General features: G+C 35.3%; 1 protein-coding gene and 1 long non-coding RNA gene across 4 annotated transcripts in view; one reads left to right on the top strand and one right to left on the bottom strand.

Moving 5' to 3' along the window:
• Positions 1 to 19,970, bottom strand: part of LOC127494164 (stonustoxin subunit beta-like) — a 231,044-nt gene that overhangs the window by 16,777 nt on the left and 194,297 nt on the right. The window lies entirely within an intron of this gene.
• LOC127494447 (uncharacterized) lies at positions 14,542 to 15,308 on the top strand. The gene is made up of 2 exons (XR_007924878.1): positions 14,542 to 14,746; positions 14,945 to 15,308. It is a non-coding gene; the product is annotated as an uncharacterized LOC127494447 (long non-coding RNA).

Raw genomic sequence — 19,970 nt, 5'->3', positions numbered from 1 at the left:
ACAATGAGCAGTGCACTTTAACTATGTTTTAAAGACACTAAAAACAATTGCAAAAGTAAATATAAAGTTGTATTAAAGTTCCACTTAAGTGGTTTAAAAAAATAATTCAAAAAAAAAAAATTCAAATGTAGTTGCATTTAATATGAACTTAATCTGTGATGCATTTGAAGTTAATTACAAACCCTATTGAAAAAAGTATACTTTATTGTATTTTAAATATATTCCCTTTTTCAATAGTACATTGCAAATATACTAACAAAAAATGTACTCTCTTTAAATATATAAAAAGTATATTAGCATCATATTTTCACAATACAACTTTTAACACACTTTAAAATAATTGTACTTTAGTATATTTTCTAAAAAATATATTCTAGAAAAATATACTTGAAGTGAAAGTTGAGTTTATTTTTTAAAAGTGTATTTATTATCACTTTATAAAAATATATTTGAGGTATATTTTAACTGTGTGCTGAAAATGATCATTGTAACAATGCACTGGAAGTATATTTAAAAAATACATATCCTGAAGTTGTAGTGTATCTAAAGTTAAATTTGAGTATATTTTTTAAGTTTACTTATTCATCCTTGGAATTCACTTTATTACTTGTGCCTATTTATTTCAGTATGACTAATGCATTACAAGCCCATTTAATATATGCAGTGTAGCCTATACAATTTCCAAATATGTGTAAATATGTTTAATAAGTTTACACTGGCAGAATCATTTTACAATCATACACACAAATCTATATTAAACAACACACCAGCAGCACAAGTAACGTTACATGCGGAAAAAATATGTTGAGTGGTTGAACTTGAGACTTCGGAATTCAAACAACCGGCTAGGAATTTAATGGCCTACGCGATCCTGAAAGAACCGGAGAAAAGTGCTGCTATTTGGAGGTAAGTTGTAGTCTACCAGTTAACAAACTTTGTTTTGCTTTAACAAACGGAGAGCAAGATTTCGGCTTGATATCTCCTTTTTGAGTTTGTGTGTGGTGGTTTATGGCACATGTTTGTATGCAGCACCAAACATTCATATGATTGGTCAAATCGGCCCGTATTTTGTACGATATTAGTTTCATAAATTCATAAAGTGTTGCTTGACTACCGAAAACAATATCGACATGCCATACTGATACAGTTCCCTACTGCTAATCCTCATTTACTGTTCAACAATAGTATTGGTTCAATGTAGGATTTAGACAGACTATTGTAAACGTGAATAAAAAGGTGAACATGCTGTCTGACCTTATATCTTTGGTATATTCTGTTAACAGATGCTGTTCTTCATGAGTTTCTGCGGTCACTGCCTCTGTGTAAGCGGCCATCAGACACAATAATGAGAAGCTCATCAGAAAATTGAATATAATGTGTAATTTGTATTTGTGTATAGAGGGTCACTATTGGTCCAATAATTTTTTTTCTTTATTAAAAACATGGTAAGTTTTGCTGAAACCATGTTAAGTTTAAATAAAAACCATTGGATTTGTTAATGAAATATGTCTCTTCATTAGTGATGTTGTTACATTTTATTTATTTTAATGGCCTTGAAAACAAATGCATTCAACTTTGGGAAAATGTCACCTAAGTAACTCTTTAAAAAAGTATTTAAATAGTAGCACAATTATAATACTGTATTGTGGGAGATTATGTAATTCAACATACAGTATTCAACATTTGAAGTGGATCAAAAAAGTTCATCAAAGTTGTCCTAAGAAGAAGGTTTTAGGAAAATTCTGATGAAAAGTTTTGATCCACTTCAAATGTTGACTATATTATACAAAGTGTGTAATTTTTAGTATTTGGAATAAGCCAAAGGTACTGAGCATACAGTATATACTATTACCTGTAAAATAATATATTCATAGATCATAGTATATTGCTTGTGTGTTTGGAAGACACTCTTAATTAATTTGTAATGTACTTAAATCACAAATAAAGTGTTCTTATAACACAAATAAAGTACACTTTAATATCACTAATCAAGCATGTACTTAAAGTGTACTAAGTATACTTGAAGTTGTTCCAATTTAGCAGACAAAAGTACACTAAATATACTTAAAGTTGTGTTTTTATACAACTTAATTACAACTAAAATATACTTTTAATTAGTTGTTTCAAAATAGCACACATTAAGTTAAATAATCATTAACACACTTGAAATATACGATAATTAGTCTGGCTGCAAATATACTTAGCATACTTTTTTCACTAGGGAATAGAATGCACTTAAGCAGTGAAAACAACACATTTAATGCACACTTAAGTATGTTCTTTTAAAGTTATTTGTGCAATAAGTACACTTTATAAACTATATAAAGTGCACTTTTTCACATTGTCATTTACATTTAAAATTTTTGGAATAAATAAATTATTGTGATTACACTTTTCTGTCTGCTGTGTTTTTCCTTTATAACTACATATTTTTAAGAAATGGTTATGGAAGGTTTAGAGGTATGAGTGAATTAGCAGCTCAAAATATATATATATATTTTTTTACATTTTTCTAATTGCAATTTTCCTACATTTCTGTGCATTACATTGATTTTATATTCTCTATAAAATGGTTGTGTTTAGGTTTGGGGTGGGGTTAAGGGATCTAAAATGTATCTATAAAATGGTACAAGGGTAATTATACAAATGTCTTTATGATATAAAAGATCCCTGAATATTTTGCATTTCTTTAGCTATAAATACACAACAATGTTTATGTTTTAATGTTGTCAATATGTCCATATTGTATGTTTCAGCTATCTAAATGTACAAAATTTTGCATTTTGCGCCTGTAAATGTTATGTATTGATACCTTGTATTAACAACGAGACCAGGCTGTCACATCACATTTGGGAAAAGTAATGCAGAAAATTATATCAGATAGACTATTGTATTATTTAGAAAAAGAGGAAAAATGTTCACTTCATCAAAGTTGGTTAGGGTAGGAAGAGTCTAGGCAGATATCAAGAAAGCCTGGTCAAATAAACAATAAATAGTCTCAGTGTTCTTTGATATAGTGAAGGCGTACAATATGCTATACACAGAGGGTCTGCTGGTGAAACTGGAAAAAAGGTGGCAGGATGTTTATTGATTAATGACTTTCTTAACCAGAGAACAATAAAAGTGAGAGTTGGAGAATCATCTCAGAGTGTTATAGAAAATGACACCCTTCAAGGAAGCGTAATAAATCCAATACTGTTTTGCGTCATTGATTGGTATCGTCTATAAAAGCCATTGGCTTTTGTACCTGGGCAGGCGTCATTTCCTGGATGTGGTTTGGCTATTGTTGTTCTGCTGAACATGACTGTGGGTCGGTAAAGGTGGGTAATGCCATAGATATACATAATAAAGGCTAGATGTCTCGTCCGCGCTGCTGGCCAATGGAGGTCGACGTCTACACCTGGCGGCCATCTAGTAACAGTCAGATCGCTCACTCGTAACATTGTGTTTTAATGGTGCATGTACTTTTTAAATAACTATAACTTGCTCAATTTTCTACCGATTTTCAAACTGTTTAGTTTGTTATAAACATCAAAGATGTACTTATGACACTGCATACTTATGAATAATTATAACCATGGACTTCCATATGAAAATTACATTGAACAGAACAGATAGGTGCAATGAATATACACACGCACAAGGTATTTATGTTAAATCAATATATAGGCTACTAAAACTCAGTGTACAGAATGGCAACATGATATATATATATATATATATATATATATACACACACTTTTATAATATGAATATTACTATTATAATAAAATAATTTGAATTATTACATGTTTATTTTAACTTCTTCAGGGTTGGGCCATTTACTAGGCTTTTCCCCTTGACATTGCACTGTGCCTACTTCAGAGATCACTGTTCCAAAAAAAAAAAAAAACCAAAAGAAACATTCTGCGATTGTGTAAACAAACTTGTAAAAAGCTTTGGGTCAACAACAATCTTGTAATACTATTATGCCATAGCCCCGCTGTTCCTGTGTAACAGGACCTGTATTGTACATACATCCACTAAGTAACTAACGATTATTCCAAATATAATCATAATATTGTCATATCTTACAGGTGAAAGGTGATCCCACGGGCTCTCGTTTTGAGACTACGGCGATTGGAGCATCCATAGGCTGCACAAAAGTCTGGCATCTTCTCCTATAAAGCCAGCAATTTCCTGTATTATAATGCAAGATGTTTTTAACAAACCAAACCGATTGGAAATCACGTGCAACTTAAGTTATATTGAAAAGAAAGAGCAATTCTGCCTCTCCCACTGATGTAAAATTGCTGGGTAGCAGCTAAACTGTAAGGTCTCACTCAAAGCTTCTTGTTTTTAGCCAGCTAATAACTACAACCACATCCACAAAGATTGTAATTTAGACAAAAGATTAGTTGTCATAAAATCATTATTGGTGTCAGTAAAACCTATATAATTGAACAGCTCGATTGTGGTCTCAGCCTTGATAACTTGCGCAAGTAGCCGTGATACACAATTATGCTGCACGATTAAGTCGTTTTTGAAAAGAAAAGCTGCAATTTCAACATGTTCAAGTATCCAGAATTATAGCCAGGTTAATAACGTTTGTAAGAAACCAAACCATTTGTAAATCCGTCAAGATTTCAGCGAGATAAGAGTATTTGTGTTCGTGCAGATCACTCACCTTACATCAGGTACCACAGAGCCCGCCAGAAAGCTTGCCTGTGACAAGATGGCTGCCGGTGATGACGTTAGAGACTCCGCCGTAAGACATCTAGCCTTTATTATGTATATCTATGGGTAATGCAGCTTTTGATATATTGCATTTGCTTGCTTTATTCTGGTTTTGGTGTGTTTTAGTTTATTTGCTTTTGCATTTGGTCTGTGCTCTTGTTAGGAGAGCGGCTGTGTGTACAGTCAGTTCCATGTTTTTGTGTTTTGCCGCGGCTGCCCTGTTCGGCTAATGAATGTGACTGCATCTGTCCTCCTCCAAGTATTTTTTAAATTTTTAATTATTATATGCTTATCAGCCATAGAAGTGCTGCGAATTGCAATTTGTGTTCTATTTCAGTTAATGTTTTGCGTACGGGCGTCGGCTGTTGCATATAAGCTGTGTATTTAATCATCTGGTCTCATCCCATTCCTGCAGTAATTGTTTGGTAAGTGGCAGTTTACTTTTTTTTTTTTGTACATTATTGTAAGTAAATTGTATCTTTTTTTTTTGTTGTTGTGCATATTGCAGGGTGGATAATATCCTCGCAGTGGCGTCACCGCTGTCTCGTTCTAGGTCGAACTTCATTGAGTCTGTGTGTGCGTTGGGTCACGGTCGTGTTGTTGGACCCATGACAATGGATTTTGTTTTTGTTGTGCTCATGTTTTGTTTCTGAAAGTTGAGTCTTTATTTAGTGTTGTAGTTGTATTATTTGTGAAAAGATGACTAGAATCTTCGATCAGCTTCAACACATGCGGGTCTTCTTTTAATTCTATCATTTCTTTGCATACACTGCATCACATCCTATTCATCCTCTGCCCCTAGTGCCTATATGCAGGAACTACATAGCACATCAGAATTACAAATCTATATTCAACAACTTGAATATTACAGTAGTTTGTTTTTTGTTTTTGTTTGTTTGTGAATTTTCTATTCATCTTTCTAAATCAGTTTGATTTATTTTTTCGTGTATACGCTATTTTGCTTCTTTTTTTGTAGTTTTTGTGTCAATCTTTTGTATTCAGTTTGTTCTTTTTGTATTGTGAGTTTTTGTATTTGAGTTTGGGTTGTTTTCATTTTTTTGAATTGGTTGGATTTACTTTTGTTGTTAATCTGCCTGATTTAGTTTGTTTTCTTTGTGTCTCAATTTAAGTTGCTTTCTTTTGAATTAGGTTATCTAATTTTCTTGATTGTCGATATTGTGAAATTTTGTCTTGTTGGTTTAGTTATCTTTAGTTTCTTTTGTTATTTGATTGAGTTAAAGCGAATTGTTTAAGATTCATGTAGGTTATGATCTAGAACGATTTGTATTAAACTCTTTGTGTGTGTGTGTGTGTGTGTGTTTGCATGTTTTTTCTAGGAGCTGCTGGCCTCTATTAACCAGGGTCGACGATTTCCTCTTTAGATGGTGGTGTTTCTTCATTTTGTGCTGTGGTCTTTGGCGTGCACTGGGGTCTTTATTTTGGTATGTGAGTGTGATATGTCTATTAGGAGCCAATAAAGCAGGATGCAACACAGTTCATATATACGGGAAGAAGGATGCAGGAACCGGCGAACATTCAACAACTTCAATATATAAAAATAAACGTAACCCTTCTACCCAGGTCCTACTCGCCCCCCCCTGTGCGCGGGCCTCAAACCTGGGTCTCCAGTGTGGGAGTTGGACGCTCTAACAAGGAGGCTAAAGGCTGCAACCTCTAGCGTCAGTCGCTAGAGCATCTCTTGAGACCAGCCAGCCGAGGCTCTTCCTTGCAGTGGCTGAGGGCAGCCGGCAGCGAGTCCCCCAATCCCTGCGAGTCTCCTTCATGGTGGACGGCAGCAGGCTCCGGCCCACGGCGAACGGCGGCGACTCCTCTGCTCCCTCTCGAACGGTAGCCATCCAACCTCGACCCAGGAGAGCAGCGAGTTCTCCATCCCACCCGTTGTATGCTTGCTCCAACACCACTGCCTCGGGCAGCCACTTGCAGTCTTCAATCTTCCGCGCTGCCCGACCTCCGCAGCACCGCGATCCCCCTCAGCATCGAGGGCTCTCCAACAGCATGTCCCTCCTTCCTCCTGGGTTTCGGCACCAATGTAGCACAGTTCATTTATGTACTGGAAGAAGGAGGTGGGAATCAGAATTATGGGATATTAATCCCACCATAGCCGTGTCATCTGCAAACTTCACAATATGATTGCCTAGATATTTGGCCGAGCAGTCATGTGTTAATAGTGTGTACAGCAGGGGCTCAGGACACATCCCTGGGGGGAGCAGATATTAAAGATGACAGATGAAGATGAAATCCCATAGGCTTTAACAGTCTGTGGCCTATTTGTTAAAGTCAGGGAGCCAGTTACAAAGTGATGGTTTTAATCCAAGCAGCAGCAGTATGGAAATGACTGGCTGGACAGGAGTGGGGCACAGACAGAATGCCATTAAAAACAATATATAGCAATCATAAGACCTGCATGGATGCATGGCATACGGATTAGCAGCAAAATCACATTTAATGAATCTGGACAGGATTCAAGCACAGGCATTGAGAATTTGCTGTCGGGCATACCCATCGACAGCAATCTCATCACTACATGTAGAAGTGAATGAAATGTACAGCCCGAATGGGAGAATGTAACTAAATTGTGGAGAGAACAAGGGCAATTTACTCTAAGAGGCTGCTTGTTTGTGTGTTGTATCAGATTAAATGAGCCGACCCATCAGTTGATATCCGGTTATTTGTTATTTCACCAAAACACAATGCAGACAACATCCAGTTATACATATACACAGATGCTACCAAAAATTCAAAAGGAGGACAAGTACGAGTGGCCTACCTAAAGTTAAAGCTAGAATAACTGATCAGGCCACTCTGATAGCAGTACAATTGCTTAAGGTTTTAGAAATTCAGAATACGTAAAGTAAAGAAGAAGAAGAAGATGAAGAAGAAGAAGAAGAAGAAGACTCAATTTCTCCACGCTGTTTACTATAAGCTCTGCTGCTTTTAAAAAAAAATTCTATGCAAATATGCACTAGATAGACATCTTTGACCGCTGTGCTGCGTCTTGCAGGTTTTTCAGTGTTTCACTTGAGACCCAGCCTTTTTCATTTTTCTATTATGAGTGTCTTGTGTTTTTTAAGAGCAAATCATGTTCTGTGGGATCATTCTCTTACACCTGTCAGAGTCAGAAGTCAAATTTATTAATTTTTTTTTGTCAAATTGAACAGTAAAACTAAAGTGGGCAAATGAAGACAACAGCACAGCATTTAAAGATTTCTGCTTTCAATGACTGACATCACAGAATTTAACAATATTTTGGTGCTGATATGTGAATGGTCTGTAGCGGTAAAAAGCCAGAACACCATTGCTTGTGTGAACAGCACATTTGTGTATCTGCTGTTAAAGTCAATCTGGTAATTTTTATGGTCATTTACTGGGATTATTGTGTGGAAAGGGTCTAACTAATCATTTAGTAAACTGATTTGTTCAAAAACACTGGTTTAGTCAGGAAAAAAAACAAGTGACTGTCTTTATATGTAACACTTTCTCCACCATAAGGTTAATTTTTTAGAAAAACTGATTCCTTGTCAAAATAGCATCACGTCTTATTTTTGATTTTTGATCAGATTTTCAAAAGCTTTTGCTTTTGACAGTTTCGCAGCCTACCAATAATGCTACATTCAGCAGGTTTTTAGAGGAAACAAAGCAAACAATGTGTGATTGGTGCATCATTTCACTTGTGCTAGTCACAGATTTATTCTGCGATTTATTATTTGTCATTGAGTGTTTACTGTTATGGATACAATGTGACTTCATTTCTTAATTTTTTGATTTCCATTCAAAAATGACCTTTTTCAAACTCCTAAAGCTTGACTTGATTGTTTGTACCTGGTATTAGAGCATCTCTCCTGCAGTCATACAGCATCCCCAGCTGGAAGGGTCTCCCTAGAGCCGCTGTTTCAATCGAATTCACTCCCACTGTATCCATACTAAACACACAAAAACACTGGTTACTCATCTGACAGATTTCATGTTTTTATTGTTATTTCTACTATTCAGACAACAGGCAACTATTGAATTTGAAGTTAATTTGAACTGAGGTAGCAAACAGGATTCAGAATTGCAATTCATATTTGAATTTAAGGATTGTGACCATAGTCATAAAGAAATGGTATAGGGATGAGGACTACTTCCCCCAACTACTTTCCAATACTACTACTTCCACTTCAGAGTTTTTTTCTCTCCCTTTGTCTTGATCAGTGGGGCTTAAAGAATTAATATTCAGTAAAATGTATGGATTTATCTGTGCTGGAAATGATCAAATAAGGTCACTGAATAATTGAACTGAATGAGCTGAATAATGATTCTATGGTCTGGTTTCACAGAAAGGGGGTGAAATTAAGCCAAGATTAGGGGCCTGTACCATGAAGCTGGTTTAGCTGGCTAGCCAGGTAAGTTTCAGATTAGTTTGCGCCAATCCTGGGTTTTAGCTACCATGAAAGTGACTTGGCTTTTAGCGGTGTTCATCACCATAGTAATTTACGCTTCACGGCTAACATGCTACGTGCCAGGTTTTGTTCTGGGCTGCGTTTCCCAAAAGCATCATAAGCCTAAATTGATCGTAGCTTCATTGCCACCAATAGAGCTACGATCAACTTAGGCTTACGATGCTTTTGGGAAACGCAGCCCTGTGGCCTGTTGCATGAAGCTAGTTGAACAAACTCTGAGTTTCAGAGTAGGTTTGCAGTTGACAAATCCAGATAAATCCAACCTGGTTTAGATCAGGTTCAACTGTTGCACAATGCTCAGTATAAACTTTCTCTGTCAACTCAGGTTTAATCCAGAGTTTGCAAAGTGCGTGCACCTGAAAGTGTGACACGTGCGGCAAACAGCCAATCACACGGAACAAGGAGAACATCAGTTTGATTCACTTCTCGCGAGAGAGCCACGCAATTCATGTCACTTCTGAAGATTAAGAGATCGTTATGAAAAATATTAAATTAAACGCATTTACAAAGCAGGAATAAACACTGCTGCAGTGAAAGATTGAGAAGGCAGCTGAAAGAAAATATCTGCTCAAAAGAATACATGTAAGCTTAATCTGTTTAAAAGCTTTTTTATATTATGCATGTATTATATTTATTTTAATTTAACAGCAAAGTTTAATATTGTCAATTAATATAAAGGCCTAATTATATGAATATGTCATGAATTATTCATAATTTATTTAATATAAATATAATGAATAATTAACAGCAAATGTTGAGCAATTTTGTCTCTAAAATGTTTTCACTATAAACTGATTTAATTTGGAGCGAGAGATACAGGGGGAGTGGCTTTATTGCATCAGATACACTTTACTCACAGCTGATTGGTCCAGTTTGGGTTTGTGATCTCTAACTCAGAATAAAACCTGCTCCGGAGCAGGTTAGCCGTGTAGCATCAGTTACCATAGCAACAAACCCCGCTAAAAACCAATCCACCTTCATAAACCCGAAAAACAGAGTTTGCGCAAATTAATCTTTAACTTACCAGGGGTGCGTTTCCGAACAACGATGTAACTCGCTGCTGAACTACCATAGTACGATGCATCGGTGAACAAATCAACTAGCTAGTCACGACTGTTTCCTGAAACCGTACTGTCGCAAACCTGTCGTTCAGCCACATTGGTGAATGACGTCACGCAGGTGGTGAGTAATAACTTATTTAAATGAATCCGTTTGAGATCTAATTAATGCTAGAATTTCTGCTATAAATTATGGACATGGCATTAGAGGACTAATTCTCATTTTCCTCAGTCATCATCGCAAGCGGCCTCTGGCGACGAAGTGACTATATTAATATAAATATACAAATATTACAGCAGTGAAGAAATACATAAATTCGCCAAATCTATTAGTGTGCTGTAATGGTCTCGTGGTAGAATTTTTGGCAAGCGGTTCTGAGGTTCTGGGTTCTAATCCGCCCTCATATCGTTTTTTTCTCATTAAAACCAAAGGTGAAGGTGAAGGTGAATCAGTGATTGTACATCAAGAGCAAGGACACGTTGTGTGCATTTTGTTTTGTGCTTTTACGAGAATGAAACGCTCGATTGTCTGTGTGAAGACTGCTCATGTGCACGAGCGCCAAGAACGAGCACTGGCCATGATTTCAAAAACAACACATTCCAGCGGATAGATCGCCTCTTATTTAACACAGACCTACGAATTTCTTATCGAATGGAGATGTTTCTTTCTTTTAGGTACAATTATTCGCTGTGTTTGAGCTCATTTTTGAAACGTTTCAGAAAGATTCTCGCAGAAAAACAGCTGGAAGCGCACCCTGTTTTTTATTTATTTTACAAAAGTACAAGGTTTTGTTGTTGTTGTGAGCGTACACGAATAAAAATAGACCATTTGTAGTCTTGCACCAATCTGTAGGCTATCGCCAAAAATGAGGGAAGGCCTATTTTAAGTTGTTTCTGTCATGAGGAAAAAATCCATTAGAGCGCGCCGGCGTGTTCGTCTGCAGAGGGATAAAAATAGCCAATTTAGTTTCATATTTATATTTAAATATTAGGCTATAGAACCTAATATTATTTTTTAAATTTCACCTATGATGATTATGAAAAGTGAATAGCATGACGGATGCGCATGCAATGTCGGGAGACATGCAGCGGGTCAGACATGAGTTTGACCACTTCATTAAGTTTTGTTTTATAGTAAGCCTTTCTTTAAAGTGAATTTCGTTTTGTAGAAATTGTATCTTAATTTCAATCAATGTTTCATCAACCAATTGCCTATATTTAATGAATAGTAAGAACACCAAGAACGTCGGGTGTGGAATGGATTGAAGTGCGTAACAAATGAACCCATGTTTCCGCGGCCTTTGAATAAGGCTGAAGCAATATTCTGTTTTTATTCAATTTCTTAAATACATGTCTATATTAGGCTACTTAATTAATTGATAAGATATTGTTGGTCTAACAATATATTTTAGTTGGTCTAAATTAAGTAAGTTAGACACAAATTTGCGTAAGGTTCCCTTCTAGACAAGCGCACATGTGCTTCATAACTGCATCCCAGGGGGGCCATCATTGTTACGCCACTGATATAAGCCACTTGTATGGCAGGTTGTCGATACAGGACTCGGGGTCGCTCAAATTCATTATTTCAAATGTAGCCTATAGGCACGCGGCAGCCGCGCTCATAATGGAAACTACGCGCATGCAGTGCGTTTTCCAGGCGCATCGAGATGAAAAATTCTCAACTTTTCAGAATGCCGCAAACGCACCGCAGGTCATGTGACAAGAACGCCACTGAGGGACGGTCCATCATTTTTTTCCCTCCCAAATTGAGCCAGTTGAAAAACATGGGATGATGCGAATTATTCTGGCCCACCCACACTTTTAGAGGCCCACCCACCATCCACTTTCTGCCTCTGCCACTGTGGGGGGATTAGAAGTGTTAAATTTTCATAACATTATTAATGTGTTGAAAATAAACTGGCCTAAAAGATGTCTAATAAATCCAAATTCTTTGTTTTTTATTCCTAATTATATCTTTAATAAAATTGGAGGCCTACCTTTTATCTTAAAATGTAATGTATAATAAACTCCCAGTTAAACTTCATCAACAGTGAATTGGTTCAAAAATTTTGGTCTAACTCCCATTTAAATAATACCCCATTAATACACAATCTTTTAATTTGAAAGATATTATTTGTTACTACACTGACTCCAACAAATCTAAAGAATATATTTTCATTTTTATTTATTTTGTTTGCAAAATTTTTCATCCATAAACAGAAATTTATGAGCTCACTTCCTACTCTCTCACATTTTTTGACTGAGGTAGACTCGCTGCTTAAATCTTTTAGGTTAACTAGTAATGCAAAATGTGATCGATTCCTAAAACTATATGAACAGTTCTTTTGTAATGGCTCTGATGGTCAAATTTAATCAGCTTTCTCATGTACTGACCCACTTTTTTTCTGATTATCTATCTCTTAGTATTGTTTCCTCATAAAATGTATGGTACTTTATCTCCTTATTTCTCTGTTTGTCCCTTGTATTTTATGTCCTCTTCATATATATGTAAATGATTCTTAACAGTTCCTTTAGATATTTGACTCAACAAACAAATCTATGTAGAGTCAAGTATGTTTCTTGAATAAAAAAAAAAATCTGTGTTTGCCTCCAGCACATTCCACACACTTATTCATTCTTTATTTTTTCCCCCACTGATCTTCAATTATGTTTTATTAACAATTAAGTGTTTTTACATTGCTTATGTATATCTTTTTATTTCAAATAGTAAATATTATTTTGCACAAATGATCATATTAAAATTTTTGTTTGCCATTGTTTCTTGTCAACATATCCACAGATACTAATGAAGAACTCATAGAAAGTTGTTCTGGCATGTATGTACTATTCACCACTAGGAGTCTCTTGACCAACACAAAAGAACGTAGTTGTATTTATCTAACATAAATAATATTTGTAATGTTTCATTTTAGAGTTTCCCTGAAATTTGACAGTAGGGTGTCAAACACTTTAGGTTGAGGGCCGGATGGGAAAAAGTACTAGAAAAAGACTGTTTTTTAAAAAACAGGTATTTTTTACAGCAAAAATACTTGATTACATTTTTAAAATAGTGTGCAAATAATGGTGAATTCCTTTTTGTTTGTAAAAAAAAAAAGAAAGAAAAAAAGGGCCAATTCTGATACTGGTTGTCTTTTTTTTCTTTTATGCAATTTTATTTATTGTTTATTTGTTCTATAACATGCCAAATTGGCCTTAAAAAATGTGTAGTGATCACAATCAAAACAAAGATGCAAAGATGCAAAACACATGAGTATGAGCAGTTGTTTTTTATTTAAATTAGATTGTAGGCCTATTATTTCAAGATTTACAGCTAAATCAGCATGACTTTGGCTTTGTGAAATTATGCTACATAAGACACACCTGTCCTGCACAAAACAAAAAGAGCAGACAGACTGAATGAGGTCACCAACATTTTGACCACAGGGTGTATTTATATTATGTTACTATGGAGGACGAAAACCTGCAAAAACAATAAATAAATGCATAGGCAAACGAATGAATGAATGAATAAATGATTCCAGAAAATTATACATAAAAAAAAAAAAAAAAAAAAAAAATTATGTAAATCCACATATTCCGTGAATAAATAAATATATAAATAAATAAATAAATGCGCAAATAAATAAATAATTACATAAATAAATAAATGTGTAAATAAATACATACATCCACATATTCCTGAATAAATAAATATCCTTTAACATATTTTGTTTCCCCCAACATTAGTTTTTATTTAGGCCTATGTAATTATATAAATAATTAAATGTGCGAGGAGATAAATATTTATTTGCATATATATATATATATATATATATATATATAATTTATTTATGTATAATTTTGTGGACTTATTTATTTATTCATTTTTATATTTATTTATTTATTGCTTTTACAGGTTTCGTCCTCCAAATGTTACAGAACTATTGCAATAAAAATTAGGCTACAATTCATAAACGCAGAGTAGCCGTCAACATGTAAATGAAACGCGGTCATCCGATGTGCCGAGCCAGGACTGTTTGAACTATGCATGACAAATAATTCCTATAACACTACTAAAACCTTTGTAACTGCAATTAAACAATAGGCTAAATAAATCAAATATTCAATAGGCTATAGCTATCTGCTGAACATTTGGAATAATAATATGCTGAACACCCAAACAATAGCATGTGACAAACGAAACACTGCTTATCATGGTTTATTATGCTGTTGTTACGAAAATTGAATAAATAACTAAATAGGCCCAAATAATAATTGGGTTTAATTGTATTAAATTATATTGATATTCAAGTGTCTGTTCCATTCAGTATGTTGTCGATGTTTTTCTTTTGTCAGCCATAGATCGCATAAGGGTGATTTTTGGAACTGAACAACTGGATGATGAGAAAACGCTTAAGTGTTATAATATCACACATGGATCTGTTCTTATCTTTGTGATAAGAACGGATGGTGGAAAAAAAGAAGGTGAAACTAGTGGTGAAGGAGCAGAAGGTATGATTTATGTTTTCAAATGCGTAATCCTGTTCAGATGTTAAATCACTGCTTTTTTTTTTTTTTTTAAAGTATGTCTGATATTTTTTATCATTATGCAATTTGTGATTCTTGATATTTAGTTAATTTTACTTCTTGTGCATGTCAAAGAAATACCTTTTTTTAATTTTTTACTTATCTATAACTTGTCTCTCACAGGTGGAGGACTTCGCAGGACTGAATCCATGGAAAGACTTCACGTAAAAATGTAGTTATATGTTAGACTCTCTTGGCATTCAGAATTTATTGTTTCACATATTGCAAAAAACACTGATTTTTCCTAGAGGTTTGGTCAACTTGTCTCAGAATGTCTCAGACAATTTTCAAAGAGAGATTTGGCTTGCAAAATGAGTGATGAAAAACAGCAATATAGGAGCCCTTATGTTGTATTTTTGCACCAAAGTAGACTTTTTCCTACATTCAAACATGTTCATATGTTGTATTTTTAAAACTGCATAACAACAACATCAGTGCATCGCCCAAATAATTAAAGTGTTACATTAAATAAATAAATAAAAATGTTTGTGTGTGTTTGTGTGAGTATATATTCAAGGACATACACACTCATTTTTTTGTGTGTATGTTCTTTATGGGAATGCGCTTATGCACTTTAGCTTATTGGGTTCATATTCTGGTCGCGTCTGCTTGCTGGTATTGGCCCGGTTTCACAGACGGGGCTTAGATTGAGCCAGGATTAGGCCTTAGTTCAATTAGGGCATTTAAGCAGCTTTTATAAACTACCCTAGAAAAAACACATTACTGGTGATCATCTTGAGACAAAACAATGGCACATATTTTAAGATCTGTCAGTACAAGTTGAAATTTCTCTACACCTCCAGAAAACATAACTGTGCAGTAAAATGAAACTAAGCCTTTGCAATCTGATAAAAAAATAAACTTATGTAAACATTGCTGAATAAGATGTATAAATGCAGAGTAACTTTAAATAATAAGATATAAATGTATGTTTAAATAGTTTATTAATCATTTACTTGCACTTCTTAAATGATCTTATGAACCACTGACAACTCCTAAATAACTGGTTTGTAAATAATGCAATACTTAATTTAGAAATGATAAAATGATCATTAATAAAGTATGAAAATACAATTATTAAACACATTATAGATATGCTTATAAATTGAGAACAAAGCATTTAGAGCTTCATAACCTGCTTAGTAATGTCTATTAATGCTTTATAAATTATGAATTAATTATTTACTAATGCTTAACTAATGCTTCATAGTGTGCAGTTATTATAAACTGTTACTAATTCTTTTAATGACATTCAGTTCAAGATTAAATAAGACTGTCATAATCTCACAGTGAATGTAAACAACAATAACCTGCACCGCTAGAGATCTTTTAAAGTTAAAATGCCACTGCCCTGCCCTGTTTCACACATACATTCATTTCACACATGCTGTGTTTGCAGTGTGTTTGCGGTGCGTTTGTGGTGCGTTGCAGTATGTATGTGTTGCAGCAGCAGCAGCAGGATTGAGCTTTCACATGCTGTGTTTGCAGTACGCAACTGATCCGACTGATTTTATTTCAACTCAAATTTGTTACTGAACATGGCTTGTCAGCACTGCGATTCACTGTGCATAAGCTACACTCTTTCATATGTCAGTGTAAATGCATTTTTTTTGCAATTTTTATTCAATTCATCTTTATATTTATATAAAGTAATACTTTAGATTTATATATTACATTGCTCAATTAAGTTGCAAAACATTTAGGCCTAAATAAAGGCTATACGTTAAAATTAAAAACATTTTAAATTAAAACTTAAAATAGATGAAATCAGCCAAATCTCTTCTTTTCTTTCGCTTTAAAATCTTTATAGAGAAATCCTGCAGGTCATAAAGAACATTTGTTTTTCCACCTCTTCCAAGAGACGAGTGCTATCCATGTCTCCTTGATTATCTAAATGCGAGGGTTGTGTTTTTTACGTGCTTTACCCAAGGCAAAAAAAAAAAAAAAAAAAAATCAGAATAGGCTTTAAATTATATGCATCTATGGTGAAATGACTAGATTTCCACATCAATACATGTTTATTTTAATGCGCAGAAACTCATTTTCCACTGACACGGTTTTGTTGTGGTTCCCGGCCTGTGTCCATTCTCGAACCATTTGATACTGCGGATAATCAGCGGGTCGGGCGGGCCACGTAATAAAAAATATCATTCCAGTTAATTGCGGGTGGATGAGAGATAAATGGGCATGCCGCCGGAACCCCCCATTGTCTCCTCCTCCAGAGCAGCAAATCATTTCCGAATTTGGATAAAACTTTTGTTTTCCAAGCTCTACAAGCTACATACATGCTTTAATACGTAGTCCCATCCGCTTTAAATGCGGGATTCACTCTCGAAATTGCGACGACTGACACAGTAATCATCATAGGCTATAGAAAAGGACGAGAAATACCCTCACTAATTTCAGAAGCTGCTGGGGGCGAGCATTTAAAGGTGAGCATTTTTAATCCCACCCCAAAACAGGCATGGTATAATAAAAAACCTATGGGGTATTTTGAGCTGAAACTTCACAGACACATGCTGGGGACACCAGAGACTTATATTACATCTTTTGAAATAGAGATTCTAGGGCACCTTTAAGTCCATATACGTTTAATTATATAAATAAAAATAAAAGAAATACAGATATTTGTATCTTTGTTTTTTGTACCAGGATTGTAAAGGAATAAGGATGGTGTTTATGGCAGGATAGTGTTTATTCATATATTAGTTAATGATTTGTAAGTGCATCATTGTGTCATGACTTTATTTGAGGAGGCACATCATACAAACCCGATTCCAAAAAAGTTGGGACACTGTACAAATTGTGAATAAAAAAGGAATGCAATAATTTACAAATCTCATAAACTTATATTTTATTCACAATAGAATATAGATAACATATCAAATGTTGAAAGTGAGACATTTTGAAATGTCATGCCAAATATTGGCTCATTTTGGATTTCATGAGAGCTACACATTCCAAAAAAGTTGGGACAGGTAGCAATAAGAGGCCGGAAAAGTTAAATGTACATATAAGGAACCGCTGGAGGACCAATTTGCAACTTATTAGGTCAATTGGCAACATGATTGGGTATAAAAAGAGCCTCTCAGAGTGACACTGTCTCTCAGAAGTCAAGATGGGCAGAGGATCACCAATTCCCCCAATGCTGCGGCGAAAAATAGTGGAGCAATATCAGAAAGGAGTTTCTCAGAGAAAAATTGCAAAGAGTTTGAAGTTATCATCATCTACAGTGCATAATATCATCCAAAGTTTCAGAGAATCTGGAACAATTTCTGTGCATAAGGGTCAAAGCCGGAAAACCATACTGGATGCCCGTGATCTTCGGGCCCTTAGACGGCACTGCATCACATACAGGAATGCTACTGTAATGAAAATCACAACATGGGCTCAGGAATACTTCCAGAAAATCCACCGTGCCATTCGCCGTTGCCGGCTAAAACTCTATAGGTCAAAAAAGAAGCCATATCTAAACATGATCCAGAAGCGCAGGCGTTTTCTCTGGGCCAAGGCTCATTTAAAATGGACTGTGGAAAAGTGGAAAACTGTTCTGTGGTCAGACGAATCAAAATTTGAAGTTCTTTTTGGAAAACTGGGATGCCATGTCATCCGGACTAAAGAGGACAAGGACGACCCAAGTTGTTATCAGCGCTCAGTTCAGAAGCCTGCATCTCTGATGGTATGGGGTTGCATGAGTGCGTGTGGCATGGGCAGCTTACACATCTGGAAAGGCACCATCAATGCTGAAAGGTATATCCAAGTTCTAGAACAACATATGCTCCCATCCAGACATGGTCTCTTTCACGGAAGACTTTGCATTTTCCAACATGACAATGCCAGACCACATACTGCATCAATTACAACATCATGGCTGCGTAGAAGAAGGATCCGGGTACTGAAATGGCCAGCCTGTAGTCCAGATCTTTCACCCATAGAAAACATTTGGCGCATCATAAAGAGGAAGATGCGACAAAGAAGACCTAAGACAGTTGAGCAACTAGAAGCCTGTATTAGACAAGAATGGGACAACATTCCTATTCCTAAACTTGAGCAACTTGTCTCCTCAGTCCCCAGACGTTTGCAGACTGTTATAAAAAGAAGAGGGGATGCCACACAGTGGTAAACATGGGCTTGTCCCAACTTTTTTGAGATGTGTTGATGCCGTGAAATTTAAAATCAACTTATTTTTCCTTAAAATGATACATTTTCTCAGTTTAAACATTTGATATGTCATCTATGTTGTATTCTGAATAAAATATTGGAATTTGAAACTTCCACATCATTGCATTCCTTTTTTATTCACAATTTGTACAGTGTCCCAACTTTTTGGAATCGGGTTTGTACTTAATTTATTATTAACTAACCATATAGTAGCATCAACTAATGGCTTGTTAATGCATAATTTTGTCATGACTTTACTTGAGGGGGCACATCATTCTAGTATTCATTCACACATCATACTAGTACAACTAATTGAAAACTTCACTTCCTCCTCTGCTGCGTTTACATGCGGTGTTCCACAGGGCTCTGTCTTAGGCCCTGTTTTGTTTTCCCTCTATCTCCTTCCATTAACCAATATTTTTCGCAAGCATCAGATTTCATATCACTGTTATGCAGATGATGTACAGCTTTATCTTCCAGTTAAGCCTGATGAAAATACATCTCCCCAGTCATTATTTGAGTGTTTGAGTGAAGTTAAAAGTTGGATGGAAGAAAACTTTCTTCAGTTAAATGATTCAAAGACTGAAGTGTTAGTTTTTGGACATCTGGATTCAGCCAATATCCTCTCAAAAACTTTGGGTCCTATAACTAATACTGTAGGTACCTATGCAAGAAATTTGGGAGTTATTTTTGACCCAGCACTTAAGTTTGACAAACAAATAAACTCAGTTGTCAAATCAGCATTTTTCCAGCTCAGGATGATTGCCAAAATTAAACCTTTTCTTTCATTCAGGGACTTAGAAACCATTATCCACGCATTCATTTCATCAAGACTGGATTACTGCAACTCACTCTATTTGGGGGTCACTCAATCGTGTTTGTCTCACCTGCAGCTGGTCCAAAATGCTGCGGCCAGATTTTTAACAGGGATAAGAAAGAGGGAACATATTTCGCCTGTTTTGGCTAGTTTGCACTGGCTCCCCATTGA

Source organism: Ctenopharyngodon idella, chromosome 2, assembly GCF_019924925.1.
Source record: "Ctenopharyngodon idella isolate HZGC_01 chromosome 2, HZGC01, whole genome shotgun sequence".
NCBI lineage: Eukaryota > Metazoa > Chordata > Actinopteri > Cypriniformes > Xenocyprididae > Ctenopharyngodon > Ctenopharyngodon idella.
Note: the sequence above shows the minus strand (reverse complement) of the source record. Positions and strands in the feature narration are given on the sequence as shown.